General features: G+C 50.3%; 1 protein-coding gene across 5 annotated transcripts in view; it reads right to left on the bottom strand.

Annotated features, from left to right (window-relative positions):
- The window catches only part of LOC116952597 (schwannomin-interacting protein 1-like), a 186,860-nt gene that overhangs the window by 41,313 nt on the left and 123,400 nt on the right, over positions 1–22,147 (bottom strand). The window contains exon 1 of one of the 5 annotated variants that reach the window (XM_032972107.2): positions 484–638. The exons of 2 other annotated variants lie outside the window; for them this stretch is intronic. The gene's annotated coding sequence lies outside the window, so the exon portion shown is untranslated. Of the gene's footprint in view, positions 1–483; positions 639–22,147 lie in introns of those variants that run through there. 2 more of the 5 variants (XM_076074369.1, XM_032972108.2) reach the window with 2 other exon arrangements.

The raw sequence follows: 22,147 nt of genomic DNA, 5'->3' as shown, positions 1-22,147 counted from the left end.
AGACAGACACATACAGACACACACAGACACACACAGACACACCCACAGACACAGACAGACACACAGACACAGACAGACACACACACAGAGACAGACACACACAGACACACCCACAGACAGACACAGACAGACACACACAGACAGACACACACCGACACACAGACACAGACACACAGAGACAGACACACAGACAGACACAGACACACAGACAGACACAGACAGACACAGACAGACACACACAGACAGACACACAGAGACAGACACACACAGACAGACACACAGAGACAGACACACACAGACACACCCACAGACAGACACACAGACAGACACACAGACAGACACACACACAGACAGACACACACAGACAGACACACACAGACAGACGCACACCGACACACAGACACAGACACACAGAGACAGACACACAGACAGACACACACAGACAGACACACAGACAGACACACACAAACACACACTGCATACCTGTTAGCAGATCCAGTTCTATTAACACTTCAGGCAGGAGCTGAGAGACACACACGGACAGAGCGACACACGCACTACCTCCGAAGGAGCACGGGCAGATTCTGAACCAGCACCCAATCCAGCCACAGCCCCTGGGTGACACACAGAGGGCCGGAGCACACACCCCACACACCCACCACACACACGAACACCCACCCACCATCCCTCCTCCTACCCACCATCCCTCTCCTACCCACCAGAATAGCCAAACAGTGAACACACACACCCAGCCCTCCCTCCTCCCCACCCACCCACCCACCCTCCCTCCTCCCCACCCACCCACCCACCCTCCCTCCTCCCCACCCACCCACCCACCCTCCCTCCTCCCCACCCACCCACCCACCCTCCCTCCTCCCCACCCACCCTCCCTCCTCCCCACCCACCCTCCCTCCTCCCCACCCACCCACCCACCCTCCCTCCTCCCCACCCACCCACCCTCCCTCCTCCCCACCCACCCACCCACCCTCCCTCCTCCCCACCCACCCACCCACCCTCCCTCCTCCCCACCCACCCACCCACCCTCCCTCCTCCCCACCCACCCACCCACCCTCCCTCCTCCCCACCCACCCACCCTCCCTCCTCCCCACCCACCCACCCACCCTCCCTCCTCCCCACCCACCCACCCACCCTCCCTCCTCCCCACCCACCCACCCACCCTCCCTCCTCCCCACCCACCCACCCACCCTCCCTCCTCCCCACCCACCCACCCTCCCTCCCTCCTCCCCACCCACCCACCCACCCACCCTCCCTCCTCCCCACCCACCCACCCACCCACCCTCCCACCCTCCCTCCTCCCCACCCACCCACCCCCCACCCTCACCTCCTCCCCACCCACCCACCCACCCCTCCCTCCCTCCCCCCCACCCACCCACCCCACCTCCCCCCACCCCCCACCCACCCTCCCTCCTCCCCACCCACCCACCTCCCTCCCTCCCACCCACCCACCCACCCTCCCTCCTCCCTCCCACCCACCCACCCTCCCTCCTCCCCACCCACCCACCCACCCTCCCTCCTCCCCACCCACCCACCCACCCTCCCTCCTCCCACCCCCCCCACCCACCCTCCCCTCCTCCCCACCCACCCACCCACCCTCCCTCCTCCCCACCCACCCACCCACCCTCCCTCCTCCCCACCCACCCACCCACCCTCCCTCCTCCCCACCCACCCACCCACCCTCCCTCCTCCCACCCACCCACCCACCCACCCTCCCTCCTCCCCACCCACCCACCCACCCTCCTCCTCCCACACCACCCACCCACCCTCCCTCCTCCCCACCCACCCACCCTCCCTCCTCCCCACCCACCCACCCACCCTCCTCCCCACCCACCCACCCCCTCCTCCCCACCACCACCCACCCCTCCCCACCCACCCACCCACCCTCCCTCCTCCCCACCCCCACCCCACCCCCCTCCTTCCCCACCCACCCACCCACCCTCCCTCCTCCCCCCCCCCCCACCCTCCCTCCCTCCCCACCCACCCACCCTCCCTCCTCCCCCCACCCACCCTCCCTCCCTTCCACCCACCCACCCACCCACCCTCCCTCCTCCCCACCCACCCACCCTCCCTCCCTCCCCACCCACCCACCCTCCCTCCTCCCCACCCACCCACCCACCCACCCTCTCCCCACCCACCCACCCACCCACCCTCCTCCCCACCCACCCACCCACCCACCCTCCCCCCCACCCACCCACCCACCCTCCCTCCTCCCCACCCACCCACCCACCCTCCCTCCTCCCCACCCACCCCCCACCCTCCCTCCTCCCCACCCACCACCCACCCACCCTCCTCCCCCCCTCCTCCTCCCCCACCCACCCTCCCTCCCTCCCTCCTCCCCACCCACCCACCCACCCTCCCTCCCTCCTCCCCACTCCCCTCCCACCCCCACCCACCCTCCTCCCTCCCTCCTCCCCACCCACCCCCCACCCTCCCTCCCTCCTCCCCACCCACCCACCCACCCTCCCTCCCTCCTCCCCACCCACCCACCCTCCCTCCCTCCTCCCACCCTCCCTCCCTCCCTCCTCCCCACCCACCCACCCTCCCTCCCTCCCTCCTCCCCACCCACCCACCCACCCTCCCTCCCTCCCTCCTCCCCACCCACCCCCACCCTCCCTCCCTCCCTCCTCCCCACCCACCCACCCTCCCTCCCTCCCTCCTCCCCACCCACCCACCCACCCACCCTCCCTCCCTCCCTCCTCCCCACCCACCCACCCACCCTCCCTCCCTCCCTCCTCCCCACCCACCCACCCTCCTCCTCCCCACCCACCCACCCTCCTCCTCCCCACCCACCCACCCTCCTCCTCTCCACCCACCCACCCTCCTCCTCCCCACCCTCCTCCCTCCCCACCCACCCACCCTCCTCCTCCGCTCCACCCACCCTCCTCCCTCCACACACCCACCCTCCTCCCCACCCACCATCCCTCCCCTCCTCCCACCCACCCTCCCTCCCTCCCCTCCGACAGTTTAGTTACTATTAAAAAGGGTCATTGCCCGAAACGACGCCTATTATTGCTTTCCTCTTAAGGCCACAGTGTCATTGACGAGTGTGCTGAGTGTTTCGTTATTTGTGATTGTGCGCCACTGCCAATACATTAGCAACAAACACAGTCATCTGTTTATCCTCTTACCATAAGTGCCACGACCAGCACGATACCATACCCACCCATCATATGTATAATTCACAGATCCAGTATTGTTGCCACCACTGTTGTATACCATACCAATCCGATCAACCTTTTCACATCACCACTCTGCCTATGACATCCGGATACAATTATATCTCATCTTGTACCGGACTACTGTACGTTCCACGAACGTCCCTACACTATAATATCCCATCCTGTATCAATCCCCACCCGCCCATCATATACATATACCAGCCCAACAACCTTTGTTTTACAGAGCCACTAACCCCATGCGCATTGCTTTATCACCACATCACCCTGAATGTGACGGCACATGGTTTTACCGAAACAAATGCGCTGCAAAATAACTGGTCTCAGAAGAAAGGCTCATTTGGCTTGTAGCGTAAAAAAAAACCTCCTATAATGTACTGTTTCACGGAGTCCGAGACTCTGTTATTTTGTTATTCTGCACCATGCCCGCCTACTAACCGTAGACTCGACATTATGAAGGACATCTCACCGTGGTTTCAGAACTTACCCCTAGACTGTGCCTCCGGGCAAATCACACTGAGTGCGGCCCGATCTCCCGTCGGCTCCCACAAGCCAAGCAGGTCACGGAGCCTGGTTAGTACTCAGGTGGGAGACTGCCCTGATCGTCACAGGTGCTCTGTGTTTGGGCTGTCAGGTGACCGTGCCTGCTATGTGCGTGCGTGTGTGTGTGGAGGTGGTGTGTGTGGAGCGGTGGTGCAGTGGTTAGCGCTACGCTGCGCTACGCTGCGCTACGAACCCGGCGTCCCGAGTTCGATTCCCCGCTCACGGTCAGCACCGGTGTGACGATTATCTGAACCGGGTCCTGGGCCTACCCTAGGTCGACTAAGCCTCAAATGGGTACCTGGTGCGGTGTTGAAACATCGCCACTGGGGAGACAAAGGCGGCCGGGCGTGGTGTTGGCCACCCACCCCCTCGTGCCGTGCCGACCTTCATAGGTGCTCGCTAACAGCACTTGCCCCAACAGTCTGTTAAGGCTACACGGGGGATCTTTGCTTTTGTTATGGGTACTCTGGTTTACTTTCCACACAACTCTTCAATACAAAACAAAAACTGGCCAAAATCTCAACGCATGTGACAAACGGCCCCGAGACTAGGTGAGGTTTTTTTTTTTCCAGGTCAAATCATTATTGGCATTGCTGTGTTATTATTTTCTTAGACCATACACCTCGACTAAACCTACCATCAATTATTATTATCGCCGTATGATGTACCATAACACACGTACACTCAACCCCTATGCGTTATAATAAGAATTCACTGGCTCGTGCTGTGAAAACCAACTCACCCACCCAATAGTCATCCATACCCATCCTCAATATTTACCTTTAACTAGTAGGGAAATGCACTATAGCCAACTTCGACTCACACAGTACCACACAGATCCACATCCACCAAACCTATAACCCCACCCGTCCACCCTATGCTTGCCATATACCACTCACCCTACAAAAAAACACATCCAACGAATACCACATCCGACACAACCATATAAAGACAAGAATCCCCTCTGTAGCCTAAACAGACTGTTGGGGAAATTGCTGTTAGTGAGCACCTATGAAGGCCGGCACGGTACACAAGGGGGTGGCTGGCTATCACCATGCCCGGCTGCCTTTGTCTCCCCAGTGGCGATGTTTAAACACGGTACCAGGTACTCATGTGAAGTTGAGTCGATCTAGGGGAAACCCAGAACAGCACTTTGAATGGCATCCTTTGTACGAAATAGTGCTATAAAAATTAAGACTTAATTCATTGATTGACTTGTGGTAGCAGAGAGCGGGAATGGAACGCGTATGGCCAGGTTCGTAGCACAGCGCGCTAACCACTGCACCACCGCTCCCCACACTGCCATACAAAGACAAAGATCCCCCATATGGCCTTAACAGACTGTAGGGGCAAGTGCTGTTAGCGAGCACCTATGAAGGCCGGAACGGTACACGAGGGGGTGGGTGGCCAGCACCACGCCCGACCGCCTTAGTCTCCCCAGTGGCAATGTTTTTATCCACCGCACCAGGTACTCATTTGAGGCTGAGTCGACCTAGGGGAGGCCCAGGACCGGTTCAGATAATCGTCACTGGTGTTGGCCGTGAGCGGGAATCGAACCCGGGTCGCCAGGTTTATAGCGCAGCGCGCTAACCGCGGCACTACCGCTCCCCACACTGCCATACACACCCTGTACCACACCCACCCAATAAGATATACACCCGTACCCCGCCCACCCTACACCATAAACATCATATACCACCCCCACCGAACCTATACTAACTTACCTATGTGGCACCTTCCCTATGCCTTACTAAACCTCGACCACACCAACCCGCTCTATTGCATGCTTACCCACCAGCCACAAACACAGCCAAGCCAGACCGAGATTCCACCCTCTCCCCCTTGTGGTCCATGCCTCTGTCTCCTCTCTCTCTCTCATTCCCCCTCCCATATCTATCTCTCTCTCTTCCCCCACACTCTTCCCAATGCAGTCTCCAAGCCCCCAAAACACTGCACTAGCGATTGACTGTCGCTAGAGAGCACATTGCGTGGCACGTAAGGGTTAGGTCTGCGTGGCCCCTAGACAAAGTGTCAAAGTCAAGTGAAATTGTCTCCCCGCGTGAATCTACGTGGGCGGCGGTGTGGCGCGAATTTCTTATCTTCTACGCAGGTGCCCTGAAAAATTGGTGGAAATTCTAATTGTGATGCTGGTGACCAGCCTCTGCAGAACAGAGGCAATATAACCGGGCAGGATACAGACAAAACACAATAACACCTCCTCCCTCGATCTCACACAGCACACAGTGGCATATTAATTAACATTCCTGCACTGTTTTCAGTGGGACAGAATATATACACACACACATTGTCAAAATTAACCATTAACTCCGAAGTTACGTGTTTGTTTTGGCAGTGATATGACCGGGCACATTTGCTACTTGGTCGCAGAGGTTTGCTGTTTAGAGCCCAGGGCTGTGTTGGTTAAGACTGTGGGGTGTAGTAGCGGTAAAATGTACGAGCCATCTGCTTCACAGCGTACTTTAAAGGTTAGCACGGTTGGCTACGTACGGCGCGAAATAAATTCAACATACATACGTACAAAAATAAACGGTGTGGGTCACGTGCACGCGCCGGCATCGCGGTCCAAGTTTGACAAATTTAAAATATGACTCTCGAAATAACTAAATTAAGAAACACAAAGCATGTGAAGCCCCCCACCACCACCACTCCGGAAAATAATTAATAAACATAGCAGGACCCGACTGAAAATAATAATCTTGAGGCTCCAGCGAGGCTTTCCTGGGTAAAAAAATATCATAAAATTTAATTTAAACGTCATATAGGAGTGCAGTATATATATACACAAGTCCTTGTTTAGCCAGCAATGCCTCGCTGAAGTATCAATACCAATTTTTTTTGTAGGGTCCTGCTCAGAATGGAATTCCTGAATCTTTCGCCATCCTGAGTGCTTTGGCCTTTGTGTGCAAGGAATTTGTGCATTCCTGTTGTCTGCGGTAAGATATTCCGTCCCCATGGTGCTTCTTAAACCAGTGCCAAGCACAGTCCATTCGCTGTAACTCATCCTGAGCCGGGTGCACAACCCTCTTTAGTTCAGCACTTTGAAGGCAAGAGTTTGGTTGATCGTACGGATTTGGGGAAACTCTTTAAAAAAACCATGCTGGATCTTGTGAGGTGGCCAGGAAATGCCACTGCAACAAATTAGTTAATGAACCGATCAGTGAGAACCTTTGACTGTTATTCCCTCATATACATTATGGGGTTGTTTTTTGCAGGTACTCCAAATTGTCCAAATACCCCAATGCAAGACCTTCCCAAAAATAGTCTTGATGCCTAGCAAGTGAGGTTTTTTTCTACTTCAACTGATGGATTCTTACAGAACGTATTGTAAATATTGCCCCAGTAAATTGTCCATAAGGTCTAATTCCTGTTGTATTTCATTACGGGGACCAATATGAATCCGCATGAGCTAGTAGTCAGACACATTCCACATTCATATGAGGACCAGCAAGTCTAGAAACTAATACACATATAACAACTACTGCGGCAGCTGTAGCAATCCCAATGCGTGGACATATTCACGGTTAATTTAAAAGCTTGGATTTGCTCCACACAATTTATCATCATCACCATTATCATCACCATCATCATCGTAAGCGGTCATGGTGCGGCTGAAACCGCACGCCCGCGAGACGCGATTCCACGCTGCGCGTCCGGGAAATGAAGAGATTCCTGCCAAAATATGTGAATTAAAAGGCACGGGTGGCGATCGATGGCATGCCCACGTGAGGTTCTGCAGGGACAGTGAAAAGCTGTAAACCCCATATCAACGGCAAGTCTTCACCAGCCTTTTTCGTTCACTCTCGTGCAGATCTCCAGTGTTTAAGGAGACGTCTAACCGTCGTATTTTATTTCCAATTAAATGAAAAGCAAAACCGTCGAGCCAGCCGTGGGACATTATTATGCCGTGTTGCACTCGCAACAACGCTCGCATTATTGTGAATGGCTCGTTTGCATTAAAAAAGTGCTGCGCAAGCAAAACGTTTGTGAATAATAAGGTAAGTAATAGCAAAACAAATTTACAGCTCTTTGTCAATCCACTACTGGATAAAGGTCTCCCCACCCCATGTCAGTAGGGTTTGTCACATGTCCTGGTTTGCCATCTGTACTGTATAACATCTTTACCGTTGCAGGACACTTACGAAATAGATCCGAGCAGCTTATTGGGCCCTTCCGGCTGAATTTGGATACAATCTATACTTAACTAATCTATCTGCGTCCAGGGTGGTAGCAGTAATTGATTTGTACTGAGGTCTGGTACCGGTATTGTGTTGGACTTTATTATTATAAACGGTCTACTGCACAGTTTTGATAGACCTAGGCTGACTGAAATATAGTGGCGTATGTCCGAGTTTGGCCTCTGGAAAAGGTGGCAAGCGCTAGTGTCGGTCGTGCGGGGAAAATTTGAACCGTAACATCACCAAGCCGGTGAGTGCAGGTTGGCGGAGAGGGTATCCCAGGCCCTGATCAGATGTCACCCCCCCAATGACGTTAGCTGAGGGTCACGAATCGACCTCGGGATCACCGGGTTGACAGTTACGGGGTGACAACCATAATGCGACGCCCCATTAAACATTTAAATAGGCCTCTAAAATGTATACCACTCGCAACGTGGTTGCATGCAACTGAACCGATTATGTTTGGGCATCTCTGTAGCAAGTTGCACAACAGGTTGCTGATAGTGGAGGCAGGCTCAATGTGTCGCGAGCAATTATGCTCGGCGACGAATTTCATCGCGTGGTGCACCTTTAAAACAACCTTATATATAATGGGGCTTGTGACGATTCTTACGTAGATGGGGGGTGGACCCTGTCAGAGAAAGGGGCAGGGGTAATGCCCAAAAAAGGGCGTCGCTAACCACTTTAGCCACGCCCAGACACGCCCCTCCGTGCGCAACTCCTCACTGAGATGTGGACAAAGTGGCTGCAGGCCCATTCTGTTTCGGGTCATCGAGAGCAATGTATGCTTGCGCGACCGATCGCACGGGCGTATGAACGTGCCTTTGCGTGTATTTGGGGCACGGCGGCGAATGACAAAGTGGAAGAAATTATTTTAATTTGTGCTCGTGGAGTATTTTTTTCGACTTGCAATTAGAAGACCAGTGAACGAACGATATCAAAGTTGCAATTGATGCTGCTGCTTGATATAATGTAAAATGTTGAGGTCACTTAAGTACACCACAGTGAGAGTACATGTTTCTTTAATATGTCGGGGAAACGAATGAACATCAGCTACGAAATGCATGTAATGTTTTTTGCAATTAATTGCCTCCATATGCCCAATTAATGATGGTGGAAATATCATATGCTTTGAGTAAGAAGGCATGTTGGGTAGACACGTAACAAGGTAGAAAGATATATGGTGATGTAGGTGGTTAGGTAATAAGGTAGCTATACTCTTTGGTTTTATTCGGTAAAGTCATGTAGATAAAATAAATAAAAATCTGAAAGAAAATAATTAAATCACCACGTTTCGGAGGCAACACAAGCTTCCGTCTTCAGGTGGAAAAGTCAACGCAGAATATCTGTGTCAGGAGCACAGTTCAGAGACAACCGGGATTATTTACAGGTTAAGGGAGGGGGGAGGAGTCAGTAAGGGGGCGTGGGTGGGTGGGAGGGCTGGGTTAAGCAGCCTTTTGATAGGCTGCTGCGGGTAACAACCACTTCGCACTGCACGGGAATGGGTAAAAAAACACCTTTTGTTATGCTGAGTGTGGGGTCAGGGAGATTTTGGAAGCGGGTGCAAAACGGCTGCGTGGGGTAGCTGTATAAGTAAATACAGATGAACATCAAATGTCTGGCGAGCGATTATCCGGCTTCCAACATTATCCGGCGGTTCCGGGCTGATCCGGCGAAGCCGGCAAACCCGCTCCAAAGTCTGTAACCAGTCCGGCGATTGGTGACATGTACGTGACAAAAAAAGTAGCTATGTTTGATTCAGTGTCAAATATTATATACAGTACATTATACACTACATACAACGTAAACATTCGGTTTAACACGTAGGCTTTCGCGACCAATATTATTCATAATAAAGGTTTTTGGGTTAGATCGCGTTTATTTATAAATGTGTCGTAACCCTCCACCACCCGACACGGCCAATCAGCAAAAAAAGTGTCACGTTGACAAAAGACAAATAATTCACTACTTCAGCCCACCGGTGTGTTGAAGAGTTAATCCACATTTACAGTTTGAGTACGACGTTTCGCTGGTAAATACTTCCAGCATCATCGGCAATTCGCCAATTCTGGCGAATTGCCCGATTCGCCAATTCTGGCGAATTGCCCGATGATGCTGGAAGTATTTACCAGCGAAACGTCGTACTCAAACTGTAAATGTGGATTAACTCTTCAACACACCGGTGGGCTGAAGTAGTGAATTATTTGTCTTTTGTCAACGTGACACTTTTTTTGCTGATTGGCCGTGTCGGGTGGTGGAGGGTTACGACACATTTATAAATAAACGCGATCTAACCCAAAAACCTTTATTATGAACGTAAACATTGAACACATTCCTGCGGAGGGAGCTGGTAGGAACGTTGGGTTGCTCGGTCAATGGCCAGGGTCAACAGCGGCGTGGTGTATTCCGCAAATATGCCTGACTGTGAGGGCGGGCACAAGCCGGCGTGAGTAGGTTAAATGTTGAGTTTATAAGGGCACCACGGGGTGACCAGCCCCTCCCCACCCAGCCCCACCCCTCTCTCCCACCCCCCACCCAGCCCCACCCTCCCCACCCAGCCCCTCCCAGCCCCTCCCCACCCTCCCCTCCCCACCCAGCCCCATCCTCCCCACCCAGCCCCTCCCTCCCCGCCCAGCCCCTCCCATCTCCACACAGCCCCACCCCTCCCATTTTTGGATGCACGACGGACGGACACAATAATCCCCTGTGGGCTGGTGTAACCAGGAGGTTCCTACTAGTAAAATACTGCACGTATGTAAATTTTTCATGACGAATCACTGCAGTACTAAAAACAGAAAATATACACAGTACGATCCGGCAAAAAGTGCGTGGAATTCGGAGTTCGCCGGAGCCCGTTCTCAAGGCTGCATCAGTCCAGCGATCGTCAAACTTAAGTTGCTAAAACAAGAGCGTAGTAGTAGTATGTACATCTCCCCATTCAGAGTCTTTGAGATTGGAGTGGTAAGTACGGTACAGTAAATATAATAACTGTTTTACTGTGTTTGTTTGTTTGTTCATGACAATTTAAATAAAACCATAGACAACGTAAGAATGTGCAAAAATAAGCAATTTTAAATAATGATTAGTGATTATCTGGTGTTTTTGAAAATCCGGCGCCCCCCTCCTCCCCCCCCCCAAGTCGCCGAATAATAATCGATGATCGACTGTAGATCAATGGGATGTTCGACGGGGAGGTCGGTGGGTATGTGATTGAGTGTGTGGGTACGTGGGTGGGCAACTCGGTGAATGTGTGAGTAAGTAGGAAGGTAAGCAGGTAGCTGATTGGGTTGGTGGGTGAGTCGTTGGGTAAGTAGGTTGGTGAGTATGTTAAAAGGTACAAAGTTGGGTGGTTAGATAAGAAGGTTGGTAGTCTAAAATGTGGGTAGCTACGTGGATGGGCGGGGAAGGCAGACAATGTTTACCCATGGCTGTTTTGGCATGAGATGCGTGGCGTGGGTGAATGAATAGATTACGGTAGGCGCGGGTATGCAGCACCGCGTCTGTGAACTGAAATGAAGAGTCACCTCTGACTCATCACTTTACGATCACATTAAACTCTCTCCCTCTCGATATACAACCCTCGGTGAGATTAGTGTCGCAAACAGCACACTCTTTCATGAGATCAGTACCACAGGCGGCTGTGTCTCTCTAAGATCACATGAGTAACACCGAACATAAACATAATGCAGCAATGTCAGTTGTTTATCTAGCAAATCCTCAGCGAGTCTGGACACTTTTAGGAAGGTCCTTTATTGGGCTATTTGGTCAATTCCATTTATGAAGCGTCATGGACAGCACTTATGAGATAAACGCCAAACGACAACACACACTCCGATTCTCGTGTGATTATTACCACGTGCATCGATGTATATCACGAGATGCTATCGCACCATAGAAACCACGCTATCTAACTCCCTTCAGATGAGAACCGCATGCGCACGTTGCATCTCACGACATTAGCACCGCGGATAAAACCCTGCCCTCGGATTCGCGTGCACAAATCTGCAACAAGTATGCCTCGTTCTAATAATCGGGGAGATCAGCCATGAGGACATAGACGACTCGAACTCTTGAGCTATCCGTGGTGCTGACCTCGCTCGCTCTCCGTAACTATTAGTGAGATTAGCATCGCATATAACACTAACCCCTGACTTCTGGTGAGATCCGAACCGTGTATATCTCCGCCAGGCTCGTCATATCAGCACCATGGACAGCACTCTGTATATGTACTGTACAGTACAGGGACTCCTCTACCTACGTACATTCGACTTACGAACTTTCAGAGATACGAACAAATCTGTTCATACGTCCAGTTGCCTGTTTGGACCGAGAGTTGTAAGTTCAACCGCGGTGATGACATCTACATCTGCAGAACATGAACCAGTGGCATCTACAACTACAGGAGATTGTACAACATTTAAAGCTATTCCCCGTGTTTAGTCTACATGCCGTCCAGCATTTTTGGAATCGACAGCAGTAAAGTTGGACTTACGAACAAATCGACTTACGAACAGACCTCTGGAACCGAACTCATTTGTAAGTAGTGTACTTCTTTCGCACCGTACGTAGCCATTCATGCTAATCCGGAGGTGCGGGGGAAAGTTGTATCAGCACCACGGACAAGATATTCTGTCCGTTTGCAATCAACTGCTGCTATAAACTGTAGACAATTTCCACCTGCTGTACATATCTCTTTTAAAACACGGAGCGGGTGAAGTCATGCACAGCAATTCCTGCTCCATTACAATCCGTAATGGGGAAACTGCAAATTAACCAGCTCTATATTTTATAATATATATCTTTTTTTAATTTTTAATGAATGGAAGAGCACAGTTCTAATTTTAGCCACGGTGGAATGCTCAGATATAACGAGGTTACACCAATCAAAGTGGTGGTTAATGTGCGTGAAATCTCAGGGTCCTTAGCACCCGCCAGCTAACGGGCCTTCCATAAGGAAATATGCCGTCTCATTATGCGCGTCTGGGTAGAAGCAAACTTTCACCCCCCCCTACCCCCCATTCTGCCACCTCCAAGCCACCTCCCCAACAACAGCCACGTGAAGTGCCAGAAGGCACGCTGGCAGAAGGTCACGGAACAAGATCCAGGTGTCATGGGTCGGCTGACTGAGCTGACTCAAGTCAGCCCATGCCACCTACCAAAACAAACACAAAGCTCCCCCCGTATAGCATTTACAAACTGTTGGGGCAAGTGCTGTTAGCGAGCACCTATGAAGGCCAGCACAGCACACGAGTGGGTGGCTGATCAGAACCACGCCCGGCTGCCTTTGTCTCCCTAGAGGCGATGTTTACACACCGCACTAGGTACTCATTTGAAGCTGCGTCGAACTTGGGGAGGCCCAGGACTGGTTCAGGTAATCGTCACCGGTGTTGGCCATGATCGGGAATCGAACTCGGGTCGCCGGGTTCGTAGTGCACACGCGCTAACTGTTACACAACCGCTCCCCAGTCAGTCGACCCACTCCACCTACCAAACACACACACACACATCCATACACTGACAAAGATCTCCCATGCAACCTTTACGGACTGGGGCAAGTGCTGTTTGTGAGCACCTATGAAGTCTGGCACGGCGCATGAGAAGGGTGGCCAACACCAATCCCGGAATGTATTTGTCTCCCCAGTGCTGATGTTTACACACCGCATCAGGAACTCATTCAAGGCTGAGTGAACACCCATCTTGCTAATCTTCAGCTTAATCTTGATTTCAATTACTCTATAGCCAAGTGTCGCGCACGTGCTGGCAATACAGAAACTCAGCGATGGGGTTTGGTCGATCACTCAAATATGTGCCTTAGACACCCACCTACAGGGCTTTGACACGGTTTCTAGTCCTCCCCTAGGTCGACTCAGCCTACAATGATTGCATGGTGTGCTGGCATGCTCAACATCACCAGCACTGGTGAAATAAAGGAAACCCAGTGCGTGTGTAGAGCGGTAGTGTAGCGGGTAGCGGTTAGCGCTATGCTGCGCTATGAACCCGGACACCCGAGTTCGATTTCCGCTCACGGCCAACACCGGTGACGATTATCTGAACAGGTCTTGGGCCTCCCTTAGGTCGACTGACTCAATTGAGTACCTGCTGCGATGTGGAAAAACATTGCCATTGGGGAGAGAAGGGCTATACGGGTGGTCTTAGTCTGTCGCAGCGTTGGCCACACTACCTTCTGTGGACCTCATCTGGGTCGACTCAACAATAATCCCGGACCTACGATTAGCACAGTTGCCTATGTGCGGTGCGAAATGATTTCAATTACGGCGGCCGGGCATGGTGCTAGCAAACCACCCCCTTGTGTGGTAACATCACTTTCCCCAACAGTCTGCTAAGGCTATACGGGGTATCTTTGCCTGTGTTGTTGCGCTGGCCACACTAGCTTCTGCGGTGCGTCACGTCACTCGCGAAGATTACTTGCTGTGTGATCCATATTTGTCTTTTTTCGTGTTGGGCCACGTAATAGTAATTACTGCGTGACCTCACCCAAGAAAACAACAAATATCGATTATAGCATCGGCTAGGAACAAAAACGCATCTACGTTAGAAGTTATCATCTTGCCACTGTGAGAAGTTCGCACGTTTTCCCAGCGGTGATCGCGTGGACTTTTTTTTCCTCCGGGATCCTTCGGTTGTGCCCTCCGCATTGAGAAACACGCATTCAGATTGTTTTGCTGCTGCACCTATACGTTTGCACATGCGATGACGATAAAGCCACTTCGATGAGCGATCACGTGTGGCCAGGTCGCCTCTGAAAAAAACTAGCCAAATAGCTGGGTGGGCCTTCATCGGTTAAGATAAAATAGTTCGGTTTACTGGCACCACACGTGGTGCTCTTGGTCTGTTAATGAACGAAGAGGTCATACCGATATAGGGCTTTATTTGTTTCGTTACGCATCGTGCTAGTTTGTACGTGGCTGAGCCTGTTGTACTAACTATGGGTCTGAATGGGACATTAAGTATGTGAATCTTTGGTAGCCCATGAAGTCTTGGTGGTTTTGATGCCCTTGGTTTGATCAGGTATTGCTCTTCCTTGGGGAATTGATGACTTTGCCAAAGATTGCCGTTGTTTTACATTCCAAGGTTTTGGATGGGTCTCGTTTTAAAAAAAATACGTCTGGTCTTTGTGCGCTACGCTGTGCAACGCAATGTGAAATATACCGGGCAGTAATCGCACGGTGTTTGAGAGAGGGGAGTAAATCTGGCTTAGTGGGCGACACGCCACCGTTGTGCGATGCCCCAGCAAAGGGTGGTTACCCCGTCCAAGTGCGCCTTTCACTTATGCCGCTGGACAGGGTCTTAAAAATGTTCATCTCCGCCAGTTAAGATTTTTACGGTGCCTACATAATGGAACATTCAAATTCTTTTTGTATTATTCATAAAACTATATACGTACCCATATATATAAAATCTTGCTATTTCTGAAATAGCATATTGCTTCTTCCTTTACATGCAACGCCGTCTACAACCAAACGCTCCGTGCACAGAGCCTCTTGGGACAAGACCGTTGAAGCATTGCAGCACAGTGGACATTGACACTGGCGATTACGCAGTTCATAGCGCACATACTTGGTGGGTCTAGGCAGGACGCATCGCTGCGAGGGATGATGCAGTGGCCAGTGGCTGAGACGGATGACGGAGTAGGAATCAAAGGGGAAAGGGGATGAAGACCACCGCAGAGATGGGTTAGGCCGTGAAATCGGCCGATGTGCAGGAGCTATGCATACGGAAATAGGCCGTGAAGGGATGTGACGATTTTTTGAGGCATTCATCCAGCAACTGCGATTAGCGTGGTTGGCTACGTAAGGTGTGAAAGAATTTAAACATAGAGCAGTGGATAGATCATACCTGCTGATGATGATTATCATCATCATGATCATCCTTGTATGATAATGATGATTATGATGATGATGATCACCATCATCATCAAATAATAAGGATCATCATCAAGATTATACAATGATAATGATGATCATCAAGATTATACAATGATGATCATCATCACGATTATACAATGATAATGATCAACATTATACAATGATAATGATCATCATGCCGATTATACAATGATAATGATCAACATTATATGATGATAATGATCATCATGCCAATTATACAATGATGATGATCGTCAAGATTATACAAGAATGATCATCACGATTATACAATGATAATTATCATCGTCAAGATCATACAATGATTATCATCATCATCATCATTCGCCCCTCCCAATGCTTATTTGTACACTTGAGAACTTTGGTTCCATTTTATTTGCGCAAGTGTCCGTGTTTCTGACCTCTGACCCATGTCAGAGCAGGTAATATGCACCAATTCGGGAAAAAATGTATTCCTTAGGTGAATATGACTAAATATATAAAATATTGTACGTTAAATGCATAATATTTTATATTATGTATGCGATGCATAAAATGCAAGCATAATATAGTACGTGAATATTGATAATATGTAATACTGTATATTAATATTCAGCTACTGTACATGTGTGCTAATGCATATATAAGTTACTCTTAATATAGATGGGAATTTAGATTTATGAAGCATTTAGCTAATCTGTGCCAGGATACAAGCCTCTTTCACACACAAACTCATTCACACATACATTCGCGAACGTGCACCTTGTAACCAAGGCAAAGATCCCCCATATAACCTTACCATGCTGTTGGGGCAAGTGCTGTTAGCGAGCACCTATGAAGGCTGGCACGGCGCACGAAAGGGGTTAGTGGCCAGCACCGCGCCCGGACACATTTCTTTCCCGAGTGGCACCAGGTACCGTATTCATTTGAGGCTGAGTCGATCTAGGCGAAGGCCAAGCACCGGTTCAGTTAATCGTCACCGATGATTCCCGTGGCCTGGTATCGAACTCAGGTCGCCGGGTTTACCCCAAGCGCTCCACAATTTTTTACGAACACACTTGCCGTGCATCACTCTAGTACGTTTCGTGTTTACAAAGACCCAAATCCCCCCCCATTTCCCCTTCACGTCCATTGGGGCAAGTGCGGTTAGTGAGCACCTATTAAGGTCAATACAGCACACGGGGGAGTAGGTAGTGTGTGTGTGTGAGTGCCTACGCGCTCGCTGATCAATAACATGGACTGTACAGTGGGTTTTTGGTTGACGAGTTCAATTGTTCAGGTTAATGTATTCCTTTACTTAATTATACGCCGTCGTGTGCATCTGCAAACAAAAACAACAAAAGCCCTCAAAAGTGAATTAGGGGAGCGAGTGAATCACGGGAAGTGCTGTGGTACAGGGGGGTTGGGTGGGGGTGGGGGCCCGGGTCTTGGATGTCTCGTGGGTAGTGGCATGGCCTCCTCTGCATTCAACATCGGCGTATGAGTCACAACATTTAATGTGCATGTAATGCCGCCACCCCCCCGCCCCCCCACTGTTGTGGATGTAAAACATAAACACGATGTTGTATAGACGAATAGGGAGGGGGGGTGGGGGGGTGGTGGAAACAACCTTGACCATGTTTGAAATTGTTGATGTGCTCAACGAGCCGGTGGTGGGAGACTTGGACATTCCACGTTGACATGGCCGGGGCCAGTCGTTCCTTAATTAAAATTCAACAACCACCACCGCTGGCTTTTTTTGTGCACAGTGGTACATGGCTGCCAACAGGCGTTGGTGATTTTTAACAATCCCCTAGTGGTAATTATTCAACGGAATGACGGTGGTTTATTTTTTGTTCATTGATTCGTAAACATGTGACAATAGTGAGGCATGATGGTTGTGATGAAGATAGAGGTAGGATTATCATGATTACGTTCTCGATATATGTCACTGGTTAAAGATGATGATGATGATGATGGATTCGTTTTGTTGATGGATGATGAACGGACTTGAATTGAAGGACCGATGGATCGTCATGATGGTAATGGTACAGATATTTGTGGTTCTAATAACAGCGGAATCAGTGGATGACAATTGAGATTTCCTGAGCTTTCCTGAATGATGATGATGATGAACATGAGCGATCGATGATGCTGATGATGATTATGATAATTACTACAATTTAACTCTGTTTGCGATTTAAACTTGTAATTTAAACTCTGAAGTCCAAGGTATCAAGCGAATTCGCAAGTCAGCGTATACACACGCTGACTCCATATGTTTAAAGTGGGGTACAGAAAATCAAATCGTTCATGGCTAGGCTGGCGCAAGTCTGCATCATAACTTATTAATGTCATCTGTCAAACGGATAAAATATACAGTACTCTACATGGGAATAAAATACTGTACTCTAACGTATTCCTACGTCCACCGAGCAAGGCAGGAAATAGTTATTGACAAGTCCATAAAACCGCGAAAACATGTTTTCAAAAGGTTTGATTTATGAACGTCAAAAAAAACAACCGATGAGGATGGAGTGGTGGCACAATGGTTAGCGCACTTGTTTTATGAGTCTGGCGACCTGAGTGCAATTCCAGGCCACGTATGTCCGTATGTTCGTATGTACGTTGACCTCCGTTTGCACCATGTGTAGCCGGCCGTGCTTTAACCGGGGGTGCGCGGGGGAAGGACAACAAACGAAACACACACACACACACACAACACACAAACCGTTTTAAATAAATTAGTTTGTCAATCTGGATGATGTTGAAGTGCATAGCTTCCCAGTGGCTTCCTAATATCGGAAGAGCGTCCCAGCGCATCCGAAAGGGCCGCGCGACGTGGCCTTCGACTTTGTTCGATGGCCAGCCGATTGCTGATAAGATAATTTGGGGTGCTCTCTCCGCGAGAACAAGGGGAAGAGAAGGCCTGAGCGCAGGTTTATTGGGAGATCATTGTCAGGGCAGATCTTGGCAGGCTTCTGCGTGTCTCGACTCTGCAGCAGCAGCAGCAGCAGCATCTTTCGTTCCAGACGTGTCGCGTCTGCAAGCGGATCGATGACGTTCGACGATTCGCATGGACGTTGTACGTCATGGGAGCATCGTGGCCCGAGCAGACACTCGCAGGTCGCGACGTTTCGAAACAATGTCATGGAAAGAATCGTGACCCTGAATAATAATAATTTGGTTGGATCGGTTTTTACCAATGAACACATTATATAAATGTAAATACACACGTGAAAGTGCGGGGCCCGCAGCATATGTAGCTAATTGTGTTACTACGAAAATTCGGCACTGCCAAATGGATATACCTTTTGCAAGGCATCAAAGTCTGCATTAGCGACGCGCATTCGTGGTTAACATGCAAACAAACACGCTCCGATAGTGTATGCATTTAAACGACAAGGACATGCGCTTACTGCGGACTTGATGCCACTTGGTGTTTCAACATCTTAAACACCTCCTGATTTATTGCCGGAAAAAGGGTAACACCTATTATTATTTTTCCTACTTTGAGACTGGCAAAAAGGTCGCATGACATAGCAGCAATCCCGTTGCAGGCTAACAACCCGGCGAACCTGAGTTCGATTCCCGTTCACCGACCTGAGTTCCATTTCCCGTTCACGGCCAACACCAGCACCAGTGACACTTATCTGGACCGGTTCCTGCGGCCTCCCCTAGGTCGACTCGGCCTCAAATTAGTAACCGAGTGCGGTGTGTCAACATCGCCACCTTAGAGGGAGACAAAGGCGGCCGGGCGTGGTGTTGGCCACCCACCTCCCTCTTTATCAAAGGTGTCATTGGTGCTCACGAACAACACTTGCCCCAACAGTCTGTTAAGGCTATATGGGGGATTTTTGTCTTTGTATGCCATCTCCTGTTTAACTTAATATTTATTATATCACTATCCTTGTTTACACAGGCAAAGTCTAAAAAAAAAGCTTTTCAGAAGGGTCCTGCCAATTTTTCGCAATGTAAGGGCCGATGTTCCTGGGCCACCTTTAGGTAGACTCTGACTTAAAAAAATAGTACCCGGTGCGGTGTGTAAACATCAGTGCTGGGAAGACAAAGACGGCCGGGCGTGGTGCTGGCCACCCACCTCCCTCGTGTACCGTGCTGGACTTCATTGGTGCTCACGAACAACGCTTGCCCCAACAGTCTGTTAAGGCTATACGGGGGGGGAATTTGTCTCTGTATCTATAGCTGTGTGTGTGTGTTGCAGGTAATGGGTCAGTGCATACTAATGCTAACGTGTGTGTGTTTAATTTGCCCTTTGCTGAAAAGACTTGCATTGTCATGAGAATCAACTGGAATGACCCCAACATCAATCACGTCATGTAGCCACCGGTCCGCCGTATATGTTGTAGCACGTGTGAGTGTGTGTACAGATGTGTAAGTGTGTGTGTACAAATGTGTGAGTGTGTGTGTGTACAAATGTGTGAGTGTGTGTGTACAAATGTGTGAGTGTGTGTCTATAAAAATGTGTGAGTGTGTGTATAAAAATGTTTGAGTGTGTCTGTGTACAAATGTGTGAGTGTGTGTGTGTACAAATGTGTGAGTGTGTGTACCAATGTGTGACTGTGTGTGTACAAATGTGTGACTGTGTGTGTACAAATGTGTGAGTGTGTACAAATGTGTGACTGTGTGTGTGTACAAATGTGTGACTGTGTGTGTGTACAAATGTGTGTGTACAGATGTGTCTGTGTGTACAGACGTGTGTTTGTGTACAGACGATTATCTGAACCGGCCCTGGGCCTCCCCTAGGTTGACTCAGCCTCAAATGAGCACCTGGTGCGCTGTGTAAACATTGCCACTGGGGAGACAAAGGCGGTCGGGCGTGATGTTGGCCACCCACCCCCTCGTGTACCGTGCCGGCCTTCATAGGTGCTCGCTAACAGCACTTGCCCAAACAATCTGTTAAGCCTATGCGGGGGATCTTTGTCTTTGTTGTGTGTGTTTGTGTATACAGATGTCAGTGTGTCTGTATACAGACGTGTGTGTGTGTGTACAGATGTGTGTCGGTGCATTCGTGTGCATGCGTGTGTCTTTGTCTTTCCATATATCTGCGTGTGCATGTGTTCGTGTCTATCTGAATTAATGTGTAGATTGATGTATATATGTGTGCGTGTGTTTGTGACCGTGTGAATGTGTGTGGCTTATTTATGTGTTTCGGCATGAGTGTGAGTGTACGTATATAGTTTGCGTGTATTTTGTGTGTGTCATTGGATCAGTATATGCTTGTCGATCCGTCATTAATGTGTGTGTACACGTGTCAGCGTGTCCACGTGGTGGCTCAATGGTTAGTGCACTACCCCATGAATGAAACCAGTGGCCTGAGTTTTATTTCTGGCCAAAGCTTAACATCCTTGTTGGGTGATAATTGAACCAGTCCTCGTCTAGATCAACTCAGCCTTAAACGAGCACCTTGTTCAGTGTGTAAATATCAGACAAAGGCAGCCAGACCTGTTTGCGAAAACCTATTAAGCCAAGTGCTATGACACTGCTCCAAAGACAAAGATCCCCCATGTAGCCTCTGCAGACTGTTGGGGGCAAGTGCTGTTAGCGAGCACCTATGAAGGCCGATACAGCACACGAGTGGGTGGACGAACACCAACGCCCGGCCGCCTTTGTCTCCCCAGTGGCGATGTGAGGCTGAGTCGACCGATTGGACGTCCGGGACCGGTTCAGCGGCGTTGGCCGCGAGCGGGAATCGAACTTGGGGGGGGGTTCGAAGCGCTGACCGCTTACACTAACACACACACACACACAGGCAATAAACAGAAGTGTACAAATTATATGAGCCATTCTCGATCCACTGCTAGGTGCTTGGGTGCCCCCCCCCCCCGCCCCTTCCCCATCCCTCCCTCTCTCCCCCCTTGTTTGTTTTGGCGAGCATTGCACATTCCGGACGGCGCGGGCGTGCGAGCCCAGACCTCGTCCATCACGCGGCGCAGAGATTTCCGCCTCCAGATCCACCCCCCACCCACCACCACCTTGCTCCATCCTCATCATCCTCCTCCTCTCGCACGTAACCACATCGCTCACTGGGCGCCTCCATCCCTCGGCGGTCTCCATCCCTCGCACGCTCGCTGGTGTCATCAACAGCGAGCGTGGAGCGGGGAAAGAGAAAGAGAGAGACGAGACTAAACTGAATGCACCGCTGCCCGATTTTAATTGTTAAGAACAAACACGAACAAAAAAAAACGATTTACAAAAAAAAGTGTCAATTTCATCATCGTTCTCGTCGGCCGTGGTCAAATCCACTGCTGGATGAAGGCCTCCTCCCGCCGCCGCCGCCGCCACCACCACATCTTGACAAAACTGCGTTGTCAATGATCCCTGCCAGTGCTTG

The sequence above is a fragment of the Petromyzon marinus genome, chromosome 47 (genome assembly GCF_048934315.1).
Source record: "Petromyzon marinus isolate PM22_M1 ecotype Great Lakes invasive population chromosome 47, UKy_Petmar_22M1.pri1.0, whole genome shotgun sequence".
NCBI lineage: Eukaryota > Metazoa > Chordata > Hyperoartia > Petromyzontiformes > Petromyzontidae > Petromyzon > Petromyzon marinus.
Note: the sequence above shows the minus strand (reverse complement) of the source record. Positions and strands in the feature narration are given on the sequence as shown.